The 17,310-nt window shown below is 34.5% G+C and overlaps 10 non-coding genes across 10 annotated transcripts; all 10 read right to left on the reverse strand.

Moving 5' to 3' along the window:
• Positions 1-471: 471 nt before the first annotated feature.
• On the reverse strand, positions 472-633 carry LOC135153377 (U1 spliceosomal RNA). Its single transcript, XR_010292831.1, has one exon. It is a non-coding gene; the product is annotated as a U1 spliceosomal RNA (small nuclear RNA).
• Positions 634-1,876: 1,243 nt separating this feature from the next.
• Positions 1,877-2,038, reverse strand: LOC135153378 (U1 spliceosomal RNA). Its single transcript, XR_010292832.1, has one exon. It is a non-coding gene; the product is annotated as a U1 spliceosomal RNA (small nuclear RNA).
• A 1,243-nt stretch (positions 2,039-3,281) lies between these two features.
• LOC135153379 (U1 spliceosomal RNA) lies at positions 3,282-3,443 on the reverse strand. The gene has a single exon (XR_010292833.1). It is a non-coding gene; the product is annotated as a U1 spliceosomal RNA (small nuclear RNA).
• Positions 3,444-4,686: 1,243 nt separating this feature from the next.
• On the reverse strand, positions 4,687-4,848 carry LOC135153380 (U1 spliceosomal RNA). The gene has a single exon (XR_010292834.1). It is a non-coding gene; the product is annotated as a U1 spliceosomal RNA (small nuclear RNA).
• A 5,184-nt stretch (positions 4,849-10,032) lies between these two features.
• LOC135153381 (U1 spliceosomal RNA) lies at positions 10,033-10,194 on the reverse strand. The gene has a single exon (XR_010292835.1). It is a non-coding gene; the product is annotated as a U1 spliceosomal RNA (small nuclear RNA).
• A 1,243-nt stretch (positions 10,195-11,437) lies between these two features.
• Positions 11,438-11,599, reverse strand: LOC135153382 (U1 spliceosomal RNA). Its single transcript, XR_010292836.1, has one exon. It is a non-coding gene; the product is annotated as a U1 spliceosomal RNA (small nuclear RNA).
• Positions 11,600-12,842: 1,243 nt separating this feature from the next.
• On the reverse strand, positions 12,843-13,004 carry LOC135153383 (U1 spliceosomal RNA). The gene has a single exon (XR_010292837.1). It is a non-coding gene; the product is annotated as a U1 spliceosomal RNA (small nuclear RNA).
• A 1,243-nt stretch (positions 13,005-14,247) lies between these two features.
• Positions 14,248-14,409, reverse strand: LOC135153384 (U1 spliceosomal RNA). Its single transcript, XR_010292838.1, has one exon. It is a non-coding gene; the product is annotated as a U1 spliceosomal RNA (small nuclear RNA).
• Positions 14,410-15,652: 1,243 nt separating this feature from the next.
• Positions 15,653-15,814, reverse strand: LOC135153385 (U1 spliceosomal RNA). Its single transcript, XR_010292839.1, has one exon. It is a non-coding gene; the product is annotated as a U1 spliceosomal RNA (small nuclear RNA).
• Positions 15,815-17,057: 1,243 nt separating this feature from the next.
• On the reverse strand, positions 17,058-17,219 carry LOC135153386 (U1 spliceosomal RNA). The gene has a single exon (XR_010292840.1). It is a non-coding gene; the product is annotated as a U1 spliceosomal RNA (small nuclear RNA).
• Between the last annotated feature and the right edge of the window lie 91 nt (positions 17,220-17,310).

Here is a 17,310-nt window from a genome sequence, read left to right on the forward strand (position 1 = left end):
AACAACGATGGACCAATAGGTTTTGAAATACGCCAAGTTGCAGTATGTATTATTTGGTAGGATTACCTTAAAAGATGTTTTTACAGAGGTTGTTTCAATGAGAAAACTACTTTAGGGTGCTTTTTATCGGAAACTTGCGACCTAGTATAATGAGCGAGCCAATTAGCTGGAAAATCAATCTTTCAAATTTTAATCCAAATCTTTCAAAACTTAGCCAAGTATATTTCGACATACATTTCGCACTAAAGGAATATACTATTATTGTTACGCTGATTAAAACCCGAGCTTTTATTAAAGGGATAGCAATCCCATTCCAAAAAGAAATGAAGAATCCAATGGTTCGAAAATTCATGCATATAGACCTAATACCTGAAATGGTTGAAATGAACAAAATTAAGAGATGAATTAATTCTTAAAACCATGGAATCATTTGTTGTCATTCTATTATCTTTCTTTGCATTGGTTGAATTGTAGGAGATAGCGCGAACGCAGATCTCCGCTATCATAAATTGTACGCCCGAGTTCCCCACGTTTGGGGGAATCGCAAGGTTCAGCAAGCCGGAGTGCAATGGCAAGCCTCGCCCTGGGGGTGCATCCTTCTTGATCAATGCGACCCCTGCGCCAGGTAAGTATGCTCTCCATTCATCGGTCACCGTACTTGATCAAATCTTATCTGCGATATAAAGCAGTTAATCATCTCACTCTACAAAGAGAAAACAGTCACATGATTTGATGGGTCTGTAGAATTTTTGTCAAATTTTGAGAATTAGAAACCTCAAATCTCTGTGTTACTCTCTGGAGCGAAATTAATGACGTATTCATGTAATTTAATGATTTAAGTTTAATAACCAGTACAAAATTGCAGGCAAAATCTGAAAAAGTAAGGATATGAATATTCATGAACTTGACAATAACTCTACTGACGTCGTAGATTATAATGACAAAAGCGTTACAACGATGAAAGCTTACTCGCATCCTGTTATAGGGTCAACCTTTATTTTATTGGTCGTCATCATACTTTGGCAAAATCATACATTGATCTATTAAATATTTCGTAACAAAGATCTGTAGTTTGTAGCAGACCCTGAATCTTTTGTCCCATTTTAGAATGAAATGTGTGATGCTTTAATATCTCAATAAAGTTACCATGATTATATCTTTCCATATTAGGCGAAAAAAAAACACCACAAAGTTGAAACTAGCTCAGCCATTGAATCAGTCGTCAATAGCCTGAAAGTGACCCAAAGGAAATGACCATGCACCGTGATTTTTACCCATTTTTTGAAAAAAAATGTGACGAAAAACATTGGTTGGTTCATGCTGACGCTTTTAACGAGTTATTTATTTTTAGATAAGAAGCGTAATGCAACTTTTTACCAGTAACTAATGCTCATACCGGAAACGAAACAACGATGGACCAATAGGTTTTGAAATACGCCAAGTTGCAGTATGTATTATTTGGTAGGATTACCTTAAAAGATGTTTTTACAGAGGTTGTTTCAATGAGAAAACTACTTTAGGGTGCTTTTTATCGGAAACTTGCGACCTAGTATAATGAGCGAGCCAATTAGCTGGAAAATCAATCTTTCAAATTTTAATCCAAATCTTTCAAAACTTAGCCAAGTATATTTCGACATACATTTCGCACTAAAGGAATATACTATTATTGTTACGCTGATTAAAACCCGAGCTTTTATTAAAGGGATAGCAATCCCATTCCAAAAAGAAATGAAGAATCCAATGGTTCGAAAATTCATGCATATAGACCTAATACCTGAAATGGTTGAAATGAACAAAATTAAGAGATGAATTAATTCTTAAAACCATGGAATCATTTGTTGTCATTCTATTATCTTTCTTTGCATTGGTTGAATTGTAGGAGATAGCGCGAACGCAGATCTCCGCTATCATAAATTGTACGCCCGAGTTCCCCACGTTTGGGGGAATCGCAAGGTTCAGCAAGCCGGAGTGCAATGGCAAGCCTCGCCCTGGGGGTGCATCCTTCTTGATCAATGCGACCCCTGCGCCAGGTAAGTATGCTCTCCATTCATCGGTCACCGTACTTGTTCAAATCTTATCTGCGATATAAAGCAGTTAATCATCTCACTCTACAAAGAGAAAACAGTCACATGATTTGATGGGTCTGTAGAATTTTTGTCAAATTTTGAGAATTAGAAACCTCAAATCTCTGTGTTACTCTCTGGAGCGAAATTAATGACGTATTCATGTAATTTAATGATTTAAGTTTAATAACCAGTACAAAATTGCAGGCAAAATCTGAAAAAGTAAGGATATGAATATTCATGAACTTGACAATAACTCTACTGACGTCGTAGATTATAATGACAAAAGCGTTACAACGATGAAAGCTTACTCGCATCCTGTTATAGGGTCAACCTTTATTTTATTGGTCGTCATCATACTTTGGCAAAATCATACATTGATCTATTAAATATTTCGTAACAAAGATCTGTAGTTTGTAGCAGACCCTGAATCTTTTGTCCCATTTTAGAATGAAATGTGTGATGCTTTAATATCTCAATAAAGTTACCATGATTATATCTTTCCATATTAGGCGAAAAAAAAACACCACAAAGTTGAAACTAGCTCAGCCATTGAATCAGTCGTCAATAGCCTGAAAGTGACCCAAAGGAAATGACCATGCACCGTGATTTTTACCCATTTTTTGAAAAAAAATGTGACGAAAAACATTGGTTGGTTCATGCTGACGCTTTTAACGAGTTATTTATTTTTAGATAAGAAGCGTAATGCAACTTTTTACCAGTAACTAATGCTCATACCGGAAACGAAACAACGATGGACCAATAGGTTTTGAAATACGCCAAGTTGCAGTATGTATTATTTGGTAGGATTACCTTAAAAGATGTTTTTACAGAGGTTGTTTCAATGAGAAAACTACTTTAGGGTGCTTTTTATCGGAAACTTGCGACCTAGTATAATGAGCGAGCCAATTAGCTGGAAAATCAATCTTTCAAATTTTAATCCAAATCTTTCAAAACTTAGCCAAGTATATTTCGACATACATTTCGCACTAAAGGAATATACTATTATTGTTACGCTGATTAAAACCCGAGCTTTTATTAAAGGGATAGCAATCCCATTCCAAAAAGAAATGAAGAATCCAATGGTTCGAAAATTCATGCATATAGACCTAATACCTGAAATGGTTGAAATGAACAAAATTAAGAGATGAATTAATTCTTAAAACCATGGAATCATTTGTTGTCATTCTATTATCTTTCTTTGCATTGGTTGAATTGTAGGAGATAGCGCGAACGCAGATCTCCGCTATCATAAATTGTACGCCCGAGTTCCCCACGTTTGGGGGAATCGCAAGGTTCAGCAAGCCGGAGTGCAATGGCAAGCCTCGCCCTGGGGGTGCATCCTTCTTGATCAATGCGACCCCTGCGCCAGGTAAGTATGCTCTCCATTCATCGGTCACCGTACTTGTTCAAATCTTATCTGCGATATAAAGCAGTTAATCATCTCACTCTACAAAGAGAAAACAGTCACATGATTTGATGGGTCTGTAGAATTTTTGTCAAATTTTGAGAATTAGAAACCTCAAATCTCTGTGTTACTCTCTGGAGCGAAATTAATGACGTATTCATGTAATTTAATGATTTAAGTTTAATAACCAGTACAAAATTGCAGGCAAAATCTGAAAAAGTAAGGATATGAATATTCATGAACTTGACAATAACTCTACTGACGTCGTAGATTATAATGACAAAAGCGTTACAACGATGAAAGCTTACTCGCATCCTGTTATAGGGTCAACCTTTATTTTATTGGTCGTCATCATACTTTGGCAAAATCATACATTGATCTATTAAATATTTCGTAACAAAGATCTGTAGTTTGTAGCAGACCCTGAATCTTTTGTCCCATTTTAGAATGAAATGTGTGATGCTTTAATATCTCAATAAAGTTACCATGATTATATCTTTCCATATTAGGCGAAAAAAAAACACCACAAAGTTGAAACTAGCTCAGCCATTGAATCAGTCGTCAATAGCCTGAAAGTGACCCAAAGGAAATGACCATGCACCGTGATTTTTACCCATTTTTTGAAAAAAAATGTGACGAAAAACATTGGTTGGTTCATGCTGACGCTTTTAACGAGTTATTTATTTTTAGATAAGAAGCGTAATGCAACTTTTTACCAGTAACTAATGCTCATACCGGAAACGAAACAACGATGGACCAATAGGTTTTGAAATACGCCAAGTTGCAGTATGTATTATTTGGTAGGATTACCTTAAAAGATGTTTTTACAGAGGTTGTTTCAATGAGAAAACTACTTTAGGGTGCTTTTTATCGGAAACTTGCGACCTAGTATAATGAGCGAGCCAATTAGCTGGAAAATCAATCTTTCAAATTTTAATCCAAATCTTTCAAAACTTAGCCAAGTATATTTCGACATACATTTCGCACTAAAGGAATATACTATTATTGTTACGCTGATTAAAACCCGAGCTTTTATTAAAGGGATAGCAATCCCATTCCAAAAAGAAATGAAGAATCCAATGGTTCGAAAATTCATGCATATAGACCTAATACCTGAAATGGTTGAAATGAACAAAATTAAGAGATGAATTAATTCTTAAAACCATGGAATCATTTGTTGTCATTCTATTATCTTTCTTTGCATTGGTTGAATTGTAGGAGATAGCGCGAACGCAGATCTCCGCTATCATAAATTGTACGCCCGAGTTCCCCACGTTTGGGGGAATCGCAAGGTTCAGCAAGCCGGAGTGCAATGGCAAGCCTCGCCCTGGGGGTGCATCCTTCTTGATCAATGCGACCCCTGCGCCAGGTAAGTATGCTCTCCATTCATCGGTCACCGTACTTGATCAAATCTTATCTGCGATATAAAGCAGTTAATCATCTCACTCTACAAAGAGAAAACAGTCACATGATTTGATGGGTCTGTAGAATTTTTGTCAAATTTTGAGAATTAGAAACCTCAAATCTCTGTGTTACTCTCTGGAGCGAAATTAATGACGTATTCATGTAATTTAATGATTTAAGTTTAATAACCAGTACAAAATTGCAGGCAAAATCTGAAAAAGTAAGGATATGAATATTCATGAACTTGACAATAACTCTACTGACGTCGTAGATTATAATGACAAAAGCGTTACAACGATGAAAGCTTACTCGCATCCTGTTATAGGGTCAACCTTTCTTTTATTGGTCGTCATCATACTTTGGCAAAATCATACATTGATCTATTAAATATTTCGTAACAAAGATCTCTAGTTTGTAGCAGACCCTGAATCTTTTGTCCCATTTTAGAATGAAATGTGTGATGCTTTAATATCTCAATAAAGTTACCATGATTATATCTTTCCATATTAGGCGAAAAAAAAAACACCACAAAGTTGAAACTAGCTCAGCCATTGAATCAGTCGTCTATAGCCTGAAAGTGACCCAAAGGAAATGACCATGCACCGTGATTTTTACCCATTTTTCGAAAAAAAATGTGACGAAAAACATTGGTTGGTTCATGCTGACGCTTTAAACGAGTTATTTATTTTTAGATAAGAAGCGTAATGCAACTTTTTACCAGTAACTAATGCTCATACCGGAAACGAAACAACGATGGACCAATAGGTTTTGAAATACGCCAAGTTGCAGTATGTATTATTTTATGAGGCGCCGAATGTACCAATATTATATAGAACAATTATTTGTTATATAATCATTATTTATTAAATAATAACTATTATTTATATATAATTTACATTTTATTTGTAAATAACTACTATTATATAAAATATCATTTCTAATTATTTATATATAATTCCAAGTAATACTTCATTATTTGTAAATAATAATAGTTCGACATTCCATTATTTATAAATAATGATTATTTGTTTTTCATTATTTATAAATAATGATTATTTGTTTTTCATTATTTACAAATAATGATTATTTGTTTTTCATTATTTATAAATAATGATTATTTGTTTTTCATTATTTATAAATAATGATTATTTGTTTTTCATTATTTATAAATAATGATTATTTGTTTTTCATTATTTACAAATAATGATTATTTGTTTTTCATTATTTATAAATAATGATTATTTGTTTTTCATTATTTATAAATAATTTGTTGAGTTTTCCATTATTTATAAATAATGATTATTTGTTAAATAATGAAAACGTCTACTTCATTATTTATAAATAATTTTTCGAGTGCACCATTATTCTCATTATTTATAAATAATCATTATTTAATGTTCGAGTTTTCCATTATTTATAAATAAAGATTATTTGTTAAATAATGAAATATCTACTTCATTATTTATAAATAATAATTTTGTTTCAATATCCCATTATTTATAAATAATCATTATTTATAAACAATTTTTACAGTTTGCCATTATATACAAATAATCATTATTTATATACAAATAACCATTATTTATTAAATAATGCGATTATTTATTAAATAACGCCATTATTTATTAAATAATGCCAATATTTATTAAATAATGGAAAACTCGCTATAACATGCAAATGTGGGACCGCCCATGATATGAATATTCATGATGTGATTTCCTTTTTCGTGATTTTTCTTCACAAATTTTTGTCCATTTCCTCTTCATAATGACATTTCTTGAAGCAATTTTCTAGGGATATGGTCTGATTGTAGTATTCTTCATTTTCTATATAACTTCGTCTTCGTAGAAATATCAAAAAGTGTAATTTTATACGATTTTTCCTACAGTTCACAATCCCCATAGGCGCGCGTGTATCGTAGGGACAACCGGTGAATCGACGGAGTGCTCTTCATCGAAATACTACGTTGGTTGGTCCCCGGAAGTGGCGGGCGGAATTTAGCCTGAATCCTCGATGGAAGTCGATCAAGTGCATATGAGCTGAGAGAGTGAAATATCAGTGTACTTAATTGTACAGGCCCTTCTACTTTTTATAAATATTTCTTGTTGCTTTTTTTGTTAAGTTAATTTTTCCTGGTGTAGAGATAAGTTTCAGTTCTAATAATGCACTTCAAATACATTTTGGAGTGTCTGTTTGAGGCGTTTGGGGCGATTTCACCCTGGCCCCAAAATGCTCGCAACGACAATACGGGGGCATGATGACCCCTAATTTTTTAAAAACTTATTTTTCTATTGAAAATTATCACAAAATTCACCAAAAGTGTGCACGAAAGCCTTCGTATTTCACTTTTAAAACTCCAAAAAGTGCCTAAATGACAAGCTTGGTCGCTTCGCTGTGTCGCTTTCAACTTGAGAAAGTTTACGCGTCTGCTTCCCCCCCCCCCCCTCCTCCGAAAGAAATTTTGTATACGGCCATGCTCTAAAGAGCCTGGCACATTGATTTATGTATACTTCATTTTTATTATTTTTATCTCATTATCATCATGGCCTTACGCAGAATTTTTTCCGGGGGGGGGGGGGTGGGGGGAGCAGGACGCGCGTGAACGTTCTCATAAAAATCTTGAAAAAGCGAAGCGACCAAGCTTGTCATTTGAGCTTGGTCGCGTCGCTGTCTCGCTTTCAAGATTTTTTTGAGAAACTTTACGCGCGTCCTAGCTGCTCCCCCCCCCCCCGGTAAAAATTCTGTGTAAGGCCATGATGATAATGTGATAAAAATAATGAAAATGAAAAGTACATATAAATCAATGTGCCATATGCTCTTTTGAGCATGGCTGTTCACAGAATTTCTTTCGGGGGGTGGGGGCAGACGCGTGTAAACGTTCTCAAGTTGAAAGCGAGACAGCGAAGCGACAAAGCTTGTCATTTGGGCTTGGTCCCGTGGCTGTCTCGCTTTCAAGATTTTTTTTAGAAAGTTTGACGCGCGTCATGCTCCGGCCCCGGCCCCCCTGGAAAAAATTCTGCGTAAGGCCATGTTGATAATGAGATAAAAATAATGAAAATGAAAGTATACATAAATCAATGTGCCAGGCTCTTTAGAGCATGGCCGTATACAGAATTTCTTTCGGAGGAGGGGGGGGGGGGAGCAGACGCGTAAACGTTCTCAAGTTGAAAGCGACACAGCGAAGCGACCAAGCTTGTCATTTGGGCACTTTTCGGAGTTTTAAGAAATACGAAGGCTTTCGTGCACACTTTTTGTGAATTTTGTGATAATTTTCAATAGAAAAATAAGTTTTTAAAAATTTAGGGGTCATCATGCCCCCGTATTGTCGTTGCGAGCATTTTGGGGCCAGGGTGAAATCGCCCCAAACGCCTCAAACAGACACTCCAAAATGTATTTGAAGTGCATTATTAGAAATGAAACTTATCTCTACACCAGGAAAAATTAACTTAACAAAAAAAGCAACAAGAAATATTTATAAAAAGTAGAAGGGCCTGTACAAGTACACTGATATTTCACTCTCTCAGCTCATATGCACTTGATCGACTTCCATCGAGGATTCGGGCTAAATTCCGCCCGCCACTTCCGGGGACCAACCAACGTAGTATTTCGATGAAGAGCACTCCGTCGATTCACCGGTTGTCCCTACCGTACACGCGCGGGGATTGTGAACTGTAGGAAAAATCGTATAAAATTACACTTTTTGATATTTCTACGAAGACGAAGTTATATAGAAAATGAAGAATATTACAATCAGACCATATCCCTAGAAAATTGCTTCAAGAAATGTCATTATGAAGAGGAAATGGACAAAAATTTGTGAAGAAAAATCACGAAAAAGGAAATCACATCATGAATATTCATATCATGGGCGGTCCCACATTTGCATGTTATAGCGAGTTTTCCATTATTTAATAAATAATGGCATTATTTAATAAATAATGGCATTATTTAATAAATAATGGCATTATTTAATAAATAATGATTATTTGTATATAATGGCAAACTGTAAAAATTGTTTATAAATAATGATTATTTATAAATAATGGGATATTGAAACAAAATTATTATTTATAAATAATGAAGTAGATATTTCATTATTTAACAAATAATCTTTATTTATAAATAATGGAAAACTCGAACATTAAATAATGATTATTTATAAATAATGAGAATAATGGTGCACTCGAAAAATTATTTATAAATAATGAAGTAGACGTTTTCATTATTTAACAAATAATCATTATTTATAAATAATGGAAAACTCAACAAATTATTTATAAATAATGAAAAACAAATAATCATTATTTATAAATAATGAAAAACAAATAATCATTATTTGTAAATAATGAAAAACAAATAATCATTATTTATAAATAATGAAAAACAAATAATCATTATTTATAAATAATGAAAAACAAATAATCATTATTTATAAATAATGAAAAACAAATAATCATTATTTGTAAATAATGAAAAACAAATAATCATTATTTATAAATAATGAAAAACAAATAATCATTATTTATAAATAATGGAATGTCGAACTATTATTATTTACAAATAATGAAGTATTACTTGGAATTATATATAAATAATTAGAAATGATATTTTATATAATAGTAGTTATTTACAAATAAAATGTAAATTATATATAAATAATAGTTATTATTTAATAAATAATGATTATATAACAAATAATTGTTCTATATAATAATGGTACATTCGGCGCCTCATATTATTTGGTAGGATTACCTTAAAAGATGTTTTTACAGAGGTTGTTTCAATGAGAAAACTACTTTAGGGTGCTTTTTATCGGAAACTTGCGACCTAGTATAATGAGCGAGCCAATTAGCTGGAAAATCAATCTTTCAAATTTTAATCCAAATCTTTCAAAACTTAGCCAAGTATATTTCGACATACATTTCGCACTAAAGGAATATACTATTATTGTTACGCTGATTAAAACCCGAGCTTTTATTAAAGGGATAGCAATCCCATTCCAAAAAGAAATGAAGAATCCAATGGTTCGAAAATTCATGCATATAGACCTAATACCTGAAATGGTTGAAATGAACAAAATTAAGAGATGAATTAATTCTTAAAACCATGGAATCATTTGTTGTCATTCTATTATCTTTCTTTGCATTGGTTGAATTGTAGGAGATAGCGCGAACGCAGATCTCCGCTATCATAAATTGTACGCCCGAGTTCCCCACGTTTGGGGGAATCGCAAGGTTCAGCAAGCCGGAGTGCAATGGCAAGCCTCGCCCTGGGGGTGCATCCTTCTTGATCAATGCGACCCCTGCGCCAGGTAAGTATGCTCTCCATTCATCGGTCACCGTACTTGATCAAATCTTATCTGCGATATAAAGCAGTTAATCATCTCACTCTACAAAGAGAAAACAGTCACATGATTTGATGGGTCTGTAGAATTTTTGTCAAATTTTGAGAATTAGAAACCTCAAATCTCTGTGTTACTCTCTGGAGCGAAATTAATGACGTATTCATGTAATTTAATGATTTAAGTTTAATAACCAGTACAAAATTGCAGGCAAAATCTGAAAAAGTAAGGATATGAATATTCATGAACTTGACAATAACTCTACTGACGTCGTAGATTATAATGACAAAAGCGTTACAACGATGAAAGCTTACTCGCATCCTGTTATAGGGTCAACCTTTCTTTTATTGGTCGTCATCATACTTTGGCAAAATCATACATTGATCTATTAAATATTTCGTAACAAAGATCTGTAGTTTGTAGCAGACCCTGAATCTTTTGTCCCATTTTAGAATGAAATGTGTGATGCTTTAATATCTCAATAAAGTTACCATGATTATATCTTTCCATATTAGGCGAAAAAAAAACACCACAAAGTTGAAACTAGCTCAGCCATTGAATCAGTCGTCAATAGCCTGAAAGTGACCCAAAGGAAATGACCATGCACCGTGATTTTTACCCATTTTTTGAAAAAAAATGTGACGAAAAACATTGGTTGGTTCATGCTGACGCTTTTAACGAGTTATTTATTTTTAGATAAGAAGCGTAATGCAACTTTTTACCAGTAACTAATGCTCATACCGGAAACGAAACAACGATGGACCAATAGGTTTTGAAATACGCCAAGTTGCAGTATGTATTATTTGGTAGGATTACCTTAAAAGATGTTTTTACAGAGGTTGTTTCAATGAGAAAACTACTTTAGGGTGCTTTTTATCGGAAACTTGCGACCTAGTATAATGAGCGAGCCAATTAGCTGGAAAATCAATCTTTCAAATTTTAATCCAAATCTTTCAAAACTTAGCCAAGTATATTTCGACATACATTTCGCACTAAAGGAATATACTATTATTGTTACGCTGATTAAAACCCGAGCTTTTATTAAAGGGATAGCAATCCCATTCCAAAAAGAAATGAAGAATCCAATGGTTCGAAAATTCATGCATATTGACCTAATACCTGAAATGGTTGAAATGAACAAAATTAAGAGATGAATTAATTCTTAAAACCATGGAATCATTTGTTGTCATTCTATTATCTTTCTTTGCATTGGTTGAATTGTAGGAGATAGCGCGAACGCAGATCTCCGCTATCATAAATTGTACGCCCGAGTTCCCCACGTTTGGGGGAATCGCAAGGTTCAGCAAGCCGGAGTGCAATGGCAAGCCTCGCCCTGGGGGTGCATCCTTCTTGATCAATGCGACCCCTGCGCCAGGTAAGTATGCTCTCCATTCATCGGTCACCGTACTTGATCAAATCTTATCTGCGATATAAAGCAGTTAATCATCTCACTCTACAAAGAGAAAACAGTCACATGATTTGATGGGTCTGTAGAATTTTTGTCAAATTTTGAGAATTAGAAACCTCAAATCTCTGTGTTACTCTCTGGAGCGAAATTAATGACGTATTCATGTAATTTAATGATTTAAGTTTAATAACCAGTACAAAATTGCAGGCAAAATCTGAAAAAGTAAGGATATGAATATTCATGAACTTGACAATAACTCTACTGACGTCGTAGATTATAATGACAAAAGCGTTACAACGATGAAAGCTTACTCGCATCCTGTTATAGGGTCAACCTTTATTTTATTGGTCGTCATCATACTTTGGCAAAATCATACATTGATCTATTAAATATTTCGTAACAAAGATCTGTAGTTTGTAGCAGACCCTGAATCTTTTGTCCCATTTTAGAATGAAATGTGTGATGCTTTAATATCTCAATAAAGTTACCATGATTATATCTTTCCATATTAGGCGAAAAAAAAACACCACAAAGTTGAAACTAGCTCAGCCATTGAATCAGTCGTCAATAGCCTGAAAGTGACCCAAAGGAAATGACCATGCAGCGTGATTTTTACCCATTTTTTGAAAAAAAATGTGACGAAAAACATTGGTTGGTTCATGCTGACGCTTTTAACGAGTTATTTATTTTTAGATAAGAAGCGTAATGCAACTTTTTACCAGTAACTAATGCTCATACCGGAAACGAAACAACGATGGACCAATAGGTTTTGAAATACGCCAAGTTGCAGTATGTATTATTTGGTAGGATTACCTTAAAAGATGTTTTTACAGAGGTTGTTTCAATGAGAAAACTACTTTAGGGTGCTTTTTATCGGAAACTTGCGACCTAGTATAATGAGCGAGCCAATTAGCTGGAAAATCAATCTTTCAAATTTTAATCCAAATCTTTCAAAACTTAGCCAAGTATATTTCGACATACATTTCGCACTAAAGGAATATACTATTATTGTTACGCTGATTAAAACCCGAGCTTTTATTAAAGGGATAGCAATCCCATTCCAAAAAGAAATGAAGAATCCAATGGTTCGAAAATTCATGCATATAGACCTAATACCTGAAATGGTTGAAATGAACAAAATTAAGAGATGAATTAATTCTTAAAACCATGGAATCATTTGTTGTCATTCTATTATCTTTCTTTGCATTGGTTGAATTGTAGGAGATAGCGCGAACGCAGATCTCCGCTATCATAAATTGTACGCCCGAGTTCCCCACGTTTGGGGGAATCGCAAGGTTCAGCAAGCCGGAGTGCAATGGCAAGCCTCGCCCTGGGGGTGCATCCTTCTTGATCAATGCGACCCCTGCGCCAGGTAAGTATGCTCTCCATTCATCGGTCACCGTACTTGATCAAATCTTATCTGCGATATAAAGCAGTTAATCATCTCACTCTACAAAGAGAAAACAGTCACATGATTTGATGGGTCTGTAGAATTTTTGTCAAATTTTGAGAATTAGAAACCTCAAATCTCTGTGTTACTCTCTGGAGCGAAATTAATGACGTATTCATGTAATTTAATGATTTAAGTTTAATAACCAGTACAAAATTGCAGGCAAAATCTGAAAAAGTAAGGATATGAATATTCATGAACTTGACAATAACTCTACTGACGTCGTAGATTATAATGACAAAAGCGTTACAACGATGAAAGCTTACTCGCATCCTGTTATAGGGTCAACCTTTCTTTTATTGGTCGTCATCATACTTTGGCAAAATCATACATTGATCTATTAAATATTTCGTAACAAAGATCTGTAGTTTGTAGCAGACCCTGAATCTTTTGTCCCATTTTAGAATGAAATGTGTGATGCTTTAATATCTCAATAAAGTTACCATGATTATATCTTTCCATATTAGGCGAAAAAAAAACACCACAAAGTTGAAACTAGCTCAGCCATTGAATCAGTCGTCTATAGCCTGAAAGTGACCCAAAGGAAATGACCATGCACCGTGATTTTTACCCATTTTTCGAAAAAAAATGTGACGAAAAACATTGGTTGGTTCATGCTGACGCTTTAAACGAGTTATTTATTTTTAGATAAGAAGCGTAATGCAACTTTTTACCAGTAACTAATGCTCATACCGGAAACGAAACAACGATGGACCAATAGGTTTTGAAATACGCCAAGTTGCAGTATGTATTATTTGGTAGGATTACCTTAAAAGATGTTTTTACAGAGGTTGTTTCAATGAGAAAACTACTTTAGGGTGCTTTTTATCGGAAACTTGCGACCTAGTATAATGAGCGAGCCAATTAGCTGGAAAATCAATCTTTCAAATTTTAATCCAAATCTTTCAAAACTTAGCCAAGTATATTTCGACATACATTTCGCACTAAAGGAATATACTATTATTGTTACGCTGATTAAAACCCGAGCTTTTATTAAAGGGATAGCAATCCCATTCCAAAAAGAAATGAAGAATCCAATGGTTCGAAAATTCATGCATATAGACCTAATACCTGAAATGGTTGAAATGAACAAAATTAAGAGATGAATTAATTCTTAAAACCATGGAATCATTTGTTGTCATTCTATTATCTTTCTTTGCATTGGTTGAATTGTAGGAGATAGCGCGAACGCAGATCTCCGCTATCATAAATTGTACGCCCGAGTTCCCCACGTTTGGGGGAATCGCAAGGTTCAGCAAGCCGGAGTGCAATGGCAAGCCTCGCCCTGGGGGTGCATCCTTCTTGATCAATGCGACCCCTGCGCCAGGTAAGTATGCTCTCCATTCATCGGTCACCGTACTTGATCAAATCTTATCTGCGATATAAAGCAGTTAATCATCTCACTCTACAAAGAGAAAACAGTCACATGATTTGATGGGTCTGTAGAATTTTTGTCAAATTTTGAGAATTAGAAACCTCAAATCTCTGTGTTACTCTCTGGAGCGAAATTAATGACGTATTCATGTAATTTAATGATTTAAGTTTAATAACCAGTACAAAATTGCAGGCAAAATCTGAAAAAGTAAGGATATGAATATTCATGAACTTGACAATAACTCTACTGACGTCGTAGATTATAATGACAAAAGCGTTACAACGATGAAAGCTTACTCGCATCCTGTTATAGGGTCAACCTTTATTTTATTGGTCGTCATCATACTTTGGCAAAATCATACATTGATCTATTAAATATTTCGTAACAAAGATCTGTAGTTTGTAGCAGACCCTGAATCTTTTGTCCCATTTTAGAATGAAATGTGTGATGCTTTAATATCTCAATAAAGTTACCATGATTATATCTTTCCATATTAGGCGAAAAAAAAACACCACAAAGTTGAAACTAGCTCAGCCATTGAATCAGTCGTCAATAGCCTGAAAGTGACCCAAAGGAAATGACCATGCACCGTGATTTTTACCCATTTTTTGAAAAAAAATGTGACGAAAAACATTGGTTGGTTCATGCTGACGCTTTTAACGAGTTATTTATTTTTAGATAAGAAGCGTAATGCAACTTTTTACCAGTAACTAATGCTCATACCGGAAACGAAACAACGATGGACCAATAGGTTTTGAAATACGCCAAGTTGCAGTATGTATTATTTGGTAGGATTACCTTAAAAGATGTTTTTACAGAGGTTGTTTCAATGAGAAAACTACTTTAGGGTGCTTTTTATCGGAAACTTGCGACCTAGTATAATGAGCGAGCCAATTAGCTGGAAAATCAATCTTTCAAATTTTAATCCAAATCATTCAAAACTTAGCCAAGTATATTTCGACATACATTTCGCACTAAAGGAATATACTATTATTGTTACGCTGATTAAAACCCGAGCTTTTATTAAAGGGATAACAATCCCATTCCAAAAAGAAATGAAGAATCCAATGGTTCGAAAATTCATGCATATAGACCTAATACCTGAAATGGTTGAAATGAACAAAATTAAGAGATGAATTAATTCTTAAAACCATGGAATCATTTGTTGTCATTCTATTATCTTTCTTTGCATTGGTTGAATTGTAGGAGATAGCGCGAACGCAGATCTCCGCTATCATAAATTGTACGCCCGAGTTCCCCACGTTTGGGGGAATCGCAAGGTTCAGCAAGCCGGAGTGCAATGGCAAGCCTCGCCCTGGGGGTGCATCCTTCTTGATCAATGCGACCCCTGCGCCAGGTAAGTATGCTCTCCATTCATCGGTCACCGTACTTGATCAAATCTTATCTGCGATATAAAGCAGTTAATCATCTCACTCTACAAAGAGAAAACAGTCACATGATTTGATGGGTCTGTAGAATTTTTGTCAAATTTTGAGAATTAGAAACCTCAAATCTCTGTGTTACTCTCTGGAGCGAAATTAATGACGTATTCATGTAATTTAATGATTTAAGTTTAATAACCAGTACAAAATTGCAGGCAAAATCTGAAAAAGTAAGGATATGAATATTCATGAACTTGACAATAACTCTACTGACGTCGTAGATTATAATGACAAAAGCGTTACAACGATGAAAGCTTACTCGCATCCTGTTATAGGGTCAACCTTTATTTTATTGGTCGTCATCATACTTTGGCAAAATCATACATTGATCTATTAAATATTTCGTAACAAAGATCTGTAGTTTGTAGCAGACCCTGAATCTTTTGTCCCATTTTAGAATGAAATGTGTGATGCTTTAATATCTCAATAAAGTTACCATGATTATATCTTTCCATATTAGGCGAAAAAAAAACACCACAAAGTTGAAACTAGCTCAGCCATTGAATCAGTCGTCAATAGCCTGAAAGTGACCCAAAGGAAATGACCATGCACCGTGATTTTTACCCATTTTTTGAAAAAAAATGTGACGAAAAACATTGGTTGGTTCATGCTGACGCTTTTAACGAGTTATTTATTTTTAGATAAGAAGCGTAATGCAACTTTTTACCAGTAACTAATGCTCATACCGGAAACGAAACAACGATGGACCAATAGGTTTTGAAATACGCCAAGTTGCAGTATGTATTATTTGGTAGGATTACCTTAAAAGATGTTTTTACAGAGGTTGTTTCAATGAGAAAACTACTTTAGGGTGCTTTTTATCGGAAACTTGCGACCTAGTATAATGAGCGAGCCAATTAGCTGGAAAATCAATCTTTCAAATTTTAATCCAAATCTTTCAAAACTTAGCCAAGTATATTTCGACATACATTTCGCACTAAAGGAATATACTATTATTGTTACGCTGATTAAAACCCGAGCTTTTATTAAAGGGATAGCAATCCCATTCCAAAAAGAAATGAAGAATCCAATGGTTCGAAAATTCATGCATATAGACCTAATACCTGAAATGGTTGAAATGAACAAAATTAAGAGATGAATTAATTCTTAAAACCATGGAATCATTTGTTGTCATTCTATTATCTTTCTTTGCATTGGTTGAATTGTAGGAGATAGCGCGAACGCAGATCTCCGCTATCATAAATTGTACGCCCGAGTTCCCCACGTTTGGGGGAATCGCAAGGTTCAGCAAGCCGGAGTGCAATGGCAAGCCTCGCCCTGGGGGTGCATCCTTCTTGATCAATGCGACCCCTGCGCCAGGTAAGTATGCTCTCCATTCATCGGTCACCGTACTTGTTCAAATCTTATCTGCGATATAAAGCAGTTAATCATCTCACTCTACAAAGAGAAAACAGTCAC

The sequence above is a fragment of the Lytechinus pictus genome, chromosome 2 (assembly GCF_037042905.1).
Source record: "Lytechinus pictus isolate F3 Inbred chromosome 2, Lp3.0, whole genome shotgun sequence".
In the NCBI taxonomy this organism is placed as follows: Eukaryota; Metazoa; Echinodermata; class Echinoidea; order Temnopleuroida; family Toxopneustidae; genus Lytechinus; species Lytechinus pictus.